The sequence below is a fragment of the Halyomorpha halys genome, unplaced genomic scaffold (assembly GCF_000696795.3).
Source record: "Halyomorpha halys isolate HHAL.00 unplaced genomic scaffold, Hhal_1.1 Scaffold1574.1, whole genome shotgun sequence".
Classification (NCBI taxonomy): Eukaryota; Metazoa; Arthropoda; class Insecta; order Hemiptera; family Pentatomidae; genus Halyomorpha; species Halyomorpha halys.
The window spans coordinates 150,031-157,004 of record NW_027106867.1 but is presented as its reverse complement, the minus strand read 5'-3'; the positions used below and the strand labels follow the sequence as shown (position 1 = coordinate 157,004).

Sequence of the window (6,974 nt, the reverse complement as noted above, 5' to 3'; positions counted from 1 at the left end):
TTACTAGTCAAAACTGATGAGTCTGCCAAGTATAGGGAGGGTAATAAAAAATGGCGGCTGTTTCAAATCCTTATAAAAACATTAATTTTTTCATTCGGAGCTCTATATCTTAAAAATTAACACTACAAAATCTAAAAGAACATTATTTAAAGAAGAGTAACTTTGCTGAAATATTCGCCCTAATAGAGCTATTTACGTCCGATAGTTATCGAGTTATAGCCTTTTAAAAAGCAACATTTCATAAAATTTTACTGAAATATCAATAGTTAGTGAATTTATTTTGAGAAATCTATATCTCAGGAACGAAGTTCTGATGTCTTTTAACAATCAAATTAAAGCTAATATAATGTACTATTAAGTAGTTTATGACCTTTACCCTCGTAGGAATAGTAGTTTTCATGATATTAGCTAAAATAAATTGATTTATAGTTGTTTGGATCATAAGTTTGATTTATGAAAAACTTTATTTCAGAAACCATTGGAAGTACAGATGTATGTCTGAACTCAAATTAAAGCTAGTTCAATTTACTATAAAATAGTTAATAATGTTTATCTTTGTATGAGTGTAATAATGCCAATGCCATCGTGTGGTTGATGTAGTCTCGTCTTCCTTGGAATGTACTGCTCGAGAGTCTTTCTTGATGTAGAACAGTCTTTTGATCGAGTCTGGCACCCAGGAATGCTATTCAAGATCCGTAAATTCCTACCCCCTACATATTATCTGATTATCCGTTCTTATCTCTCAGACAGATTATTTCAAGTAAATCACAACAGTGCTTATTTATCCCTGTTTCCTCAGTCTGCTGGTGTACCTCAGGGTAGTATCCTTGGTCCTATCCTTTATACAGTTTTTACAGCTGACATCCCAACCCACCCTAACACTAATCTCACCTCGTATGGCGATGACACATGCCTATTGTCAGTAAATAATGATCCTTCCATTGTATCCCAATCCCCCCAATCCCACATCACCACCCTTGAAGAATGGTGCCAAAACTGGAGGATTAAAATAAATTCCAATAAATCCCACAAAATCACATTTACTCTTCGTCGTAAACCTTCGTCTTGCCCCACAGTATCTTTTAATAACACCCCACTTATTCCTGTTGAACAGATCCGTTACTTAGGACTAAATCTGGACAAAGGACTGGCATGAAATCCTCATACAAGACTAAAAAGAAAGGAAACTGCTCGTCGATTCCGACTTTTACAACATTTACTCGACAAACGTTTCAAACTTCCTATCCATTACAAAGGACTGATCTACATGACTATTATAAGGCCTATCTGGACATGTGGAATTGAGCTATGGGGCTCCACTAAACCACCTAATTTCTATCGAATCCTTACAGTCCAAAATCCTTCATAAAATCCTTAATGCTCCTTACTTTGTCACAAACCAAATCATCAGGACCTTAATGGCCCCCTATGTTGCCGATTTGGCCAGAACCAGATACAAATCCTTCCATAATAAACTTCCCAACCACCCAAACCAACTCGTTTCTAAAGATGATGGCCTCAAGATCTTCTCCTTTAGAAATGTTTTTGGAGTTCTATTGGAGTAATGGGTAGATTCTCCACATGTTTGTATCATGTCATAATATAACTTACAGGAAATTTACTTGATGTGTATATATGTATACAGTTGTAAATAACAATAAATAAATAATTAAAAAATAAAGATTCAAGAAATGGTTAGGCGTTGCCTAGTTCTGGACTGCTTGGTTGGCTTCTTGGTTTGTTCCCGGTAGGAAGGGTTTGTTATGGTATGGAGGGGGGAAGGAGCTAAGGTTCGGGGTGCGCGAGTTCTCATCCGTACAGGTAAACTCATCTTAGATGCACTATGCCAATATAAATATTGAGAATCACATGCCAACAATCTAGGTTAAGATAACACTAGGATTCCCTTGCATATTTTCCAAATAAGTTAACCCAAAACATAATATATCGAAGAGCATTGCACTGAATTTAAAATTGAATAGAAGAATAATTAAAATGTTTATAACCAAAACATAAAAATAAATTGTATGTGAATATTTAGTTTAACCAATTAAAATCACTGATATCAAACTTTCAACACCGAAATTGTGTTTATTTAATCTATATAAACTATATATATTTTATATCTATATATATAAAATAATTATTAATCAACTTTAATTTTAATTATAGCTGAAATATTGCAAAACTTCCAGCATGGATAAGTTTTGCAATATTTCAGCTATAATTAAAATTAAAGTTGATTAATAATTATTTTCGATACCATTTACAATATAATGTTCTGCCTCATGCACAGCTGTCGAAATAGCCCTGAAATAGTTTTATAGAAGTTTTATGAGGTTATTTTAGTCTGAGTTGATATTGAAAGGGCCTTTCTAGTTCAAGATCCAATTATTTACTTTTACAGCTGTTAACTAGAGGTTAGTATTTACATTTTATGTTATATTTAAGGTTATCAATTTCAGATAACAAGTTCAGTAATTGATAACAATGTCAGATACCATGATTTACGACTGAATATAAAACATGCTTTCTCACATTTTTTTTGTGAATTGATGTTTTTGGTAAAATAAGATTTCTTAAAACTGATATCAGTGGTTTTTTAAAGAATGTGTTGAAAATGTATTTATTTTTCAAAATAATAATATTGGTATTAAGTTATGATAAGTGATAACTACTAGGAAGTAAAACATGGTAACAGACAATGGTGGCCGCCCGACGTATTCTGTCTCTCAATGATAAGGGAACTTCATCCGATGTTTTCAATATGAGTAATGAAATGAAATTAAATGAAAAATAGTTTATTATTCCGGGACTAGGTTCCTTTAAAACTATAATAAAGGTAATTTTGATTTTATAGTAACATTTATTGACCAATATGACAACATTTAATTACAACTTATGTATGTACAGAGAAGAAAAAATCAAATTAATTAAAATCTAACTGACTAAATCAAAAACAAAACAAAAAGGTAATTACAAAATATCTGTACTATAAGAGCAAGAAAAATTTGTAATTTTTTATACCATTAAAATGGTATCTAATGTACTTACCAATTTTTAAAGCCTGTTCATTCTTTAACCTCAATAAAGGTAGATTTTTCATTTTTATTTATTCAATTAAGAGTCAAGAATAGAAACTGAACTTGGCCAAACATAAACAAAATATATAATTTTAAATTAATTTATAAATATTTTGTTAAATTCGGCAGAATTAAAATTTTTGTTAAGGTTAACATGGTATTTGCTGCAGTTACCATGTTTTACACCTACTAGGTCTGTCAGGACAGTATCTACTGTTGTAGTAGCAGTGTTACCCTAGGTCTTGATAGTTGACAGTACATGTAGCGTTGGTAATGTTACGGTTGTAATGTTTTGATAAAAAAAAAAAAATGTAAATAGATTTTTAGTAGATAGATTATTAGTATTACTCTAATTCCACAGGTGGGTAGGTATCTCCCCTATGGTTGCTGTTTATCTACTGTAAAGGTATTCGCCAGTGATCACAGTTCAATTAGGTGTTTACAGAGAAGCATCTGGAGTCATATTATTTTGTTCCAGTTTTCTTTATTTCCAGGAAAAAAAATAACATGGCACCTAAGGAGCAATTTATTCATTATTCATTATCCGATGAGCATGGGCAAATATAAATATACCTATACTATCATTCATTTAAAATATCGGTTATAGTGAAGCTACTGACACCTTACAAGACGTTTACATGATAACGAAAAGGAACATTTATCACTCAAACAAGGTAGAGCCGTAACTCTTTCGCCAAGTTGGTAAGAAAACAACATATGGCTATGAGTTAAAAGCAACATCCTAGAAACAATAGCTCAAAAGTACCATTCTCAGGATTGGCTTCACATTTATGCAGACAGATCAGCTGAATCAAATTAAATGCTGGAGCAGGGGTTTACTTAAGAGGTTTTCAATTCAGCATTGCAATAGGTAAGGAAGGTACACACTTCGACGGTGAAATAGCAGCTATCCGCTGAGAACATTGTCTAGAAGGCAAGACCGGAATTTTTTTTTTTTTTAATTTTTTAAATATCTTAGATTTATTTATTGATAAATATTACAATCTGCCACACAGTAGTGGGCAATAGGTAATAGTGATGAATGATCTCATACATACTAAAATAAATAAAAGAAAAAAATCTCTTAAAATATATACAAAAAAAATAAAAGACAAGATGAACATAATCAACTATGAGTATGAAAAATAAATAAATAAAATAAAATAACGTAATAATAAAATAATATATATAGGGTGTTTTTTTAAGCCCGATAGAACTTGAAATTGTAAAAAATAACACAAAAAATTAAATTGTAATCAAAATTTTTTTTTTATTCGAAAGATCAATACGTGACATTAACATTTGAAAATGATTTCGGGCATATGGGCACCGCGGCTGTTCTTGACGAAGCGCATTCTGTAAAATTGTGTTCAGCGATGAGGCGCATTTTTGGCTTAACGGGTTTGTTAATAAGCAAAATTGCCGCATATGGTCGTGCGATTTGACACCTCTCGATTATTTCCTGTGGGGCTACGTGAAGTCACTGGTTTATGCTGATAAACCAGCAACAATTGACGCCTTGGAGGCCAGCATTGTTCGTGTTATTCGTGACATACGGCCAGCAGTGCTCGAAAAAGTGGCCCAAAATTGGACGTCCAGAATGCGCTTCGTCAAGAACAGCCGCGGTGCTCATATGCCCGAAATCATTTTCAAATGTTAATGTCACGTATTGATCTTTCGAATAAAAAAAAAATTTTGATTACAATTTAATTTTTTGTGTTATTTTTTACAATTTCAAGTTCTATCGGGCTTAAAAAAACACCCTATACAATATTTACACAATCGACCTGAGGATCCCTGCGCCCACTCTATCCCCTACGTGTGAGGTGTAGACCAGAGCTCAAGAGATAAGACCGGAATGCTGTTCTCAGACACTCGAGCTATCCTTGCTGTTACAAGCATGCACCAAAGTTTATCAAATGCTGTTTTGGAATACAACTTCCTCCACTACCTGACACTGCAAGGCATTAATGTGATCCTTCAGTGGATTCAGATCTATTGCAAGATTCTAGGAAAAAAGGAACCAAATAGTTTTGCCAGGCAGGGGGCAATATTGCCACAACCAGCCCATCCAATATTCTATGACTCAATAAAAATAATAAGGATCAAAATTAAGGAGGAAACAATAAAAACACACTTCGAAAAGGTGAAAAGGAAAAGATGTAAGAGTTTGATATAAAACCCAATTCCTGCTTACCACTTAAGAAGAGATGCAGCCCGGTACTGCCTGACATCTGGCCATGACTATCATGACAGAATCATCTCTACAAGAGGGGGGAACGATCCCACGTGTGTACTGTGCGACCGAGGGATAATGGATAGAGATCACCATGACAAATGTTCTCTGACTGAATTGAGAGAAAAAAAAACATTTACCAATGAGCGTTTAAAATAATCGAATCTATATTGAGCAGCAAGACTTCGAATGGTCAAACGATCAACGACTTCAGTATTACAAAAAAATCGATAACGAAAACTTAAAACCACACTAGAAGTCTTAAGGCTGAGTGGTCCAAATATAATTTTTGTGTAGTAACTAGTAAATGGTTTATTTTTCAATACATTTCAAATAATTGGGTGGGCCGTCCGTAGTTCAGGTGTTTAGGCCTAGGCCAATCGTTCTGAGATCTGCGGGAAGCGCCAATTCGAATCCGGCGTCTTTGATTTTTTCATTAAGTGGTGGCCCTACAGAATGAAAATGCTAGAATAGGTTGGTGACCTGTAGATTACTAGGCAAACATCATTTTCACTGGGGTATAATTGGGTAATATAATATTGTGATTTTTGTAGGAGCCAAGTACCAAACATCAAAACTCAACAATAGATTTTCCCCGAGTGTTTTTTGTCGGTTACCATGTTTTAAGACCGAACGCCTCATTTATAAAAGATGAATGAAGCCGATGTGATTAACGATCACACAACAAAATTTATTGAGATGAAGTGGATTTAATGATGTAATAAATTTTAAATGGATTTCTGACAGCCTTCTAATTTTTAATGCTGTTTTACATACACACTTAACATGAAAACGCATTTCTAGCTGTCCTAAAACTCTTACTGGTTATTTGATTAATTTTAGACAAATTGATTTTTCGCCTATACCTGCTTAACGGTACATACTTTCAGAATACTACTGTTTCACAGATTAAAACAGCATTGAATCCTGTGGCAAATGAGTAATAATAAAGGCTTAGATAACCCGAAGGTTCACTGCCGATACCACCAATCGTTCTCTACATATATCTTTCCAGAGATGCCCTTACAAATCTACTAAATCAGTTTTAAAACAATCCTCCTATCTACGTTTCGGTCTATCCCTGTGGCGTTCCGTCGGTTCCGTGTATTTTTTTTTAATTTTAGGTAACTGCACGTTACTAAAAGCTAAAACCTCACACGCCCATCTTATACGCCGCAATGCTACTGTAGCGAGAGGGAGCAAGTGATTGGCACAACTCACCAGAGCGCTCCACCTCGAGCCTCACCGAAGCTCACAAATTTACTTATTACTTTCACTTTGTAAAGAACACGTTGTAATTTTTGTATACAAATAATTTCTGTACATAATACTGAGCAATATCTGTGCAATGAATAATAAATGATAACAATGCAATGCACGAATCTATCTCAAGCAGACATGTACCGACCGCTTCTCAGTCACAGCCGCATGGACTAGGCCTATAAATAAGGGACTCTAAATCTCCAAAATTCGATCGTAGATCCACATCCTTTATTGGGTCTAGTCATGGCACAGGTGGCGTATACACTGCTTGAGATAGAGAAGTTTATTGCTAATCTATGATCGCAAAAGTAGTTAATTCTGTACGCACACCTAAGACGATGACCTATCTCCTCTCCTTCTCTCCAGCAATCTTAGTCCGTCGCTTCATCTCG

The 6,974-nt window shown here is 34.3% G+C and overlaps 1 protein-coding gene across 1 annotated transcript in view; it reads left to right on the top strand.

Annotated features, from left to right (window-relative positions):
- Window positions 1-2,257: 2,257 nt before the first annotated feature.
- The window catches only part of LOC106690087 (dynein regulatory complex subunit 5), a 23,328-nt gene continuing 18,611 nt past the window's right edge, over window positions 2,258-6,974 (top strand). The window contains exon 1 of the mRNA XM_067045180.1: window positions 2,258-2,420. The gene's annotated coding sequence lies outside the window, so the exon portion shown is untranslated. The remainder of the gene's footprint in view (window positions 2,421-6,974) is intronic.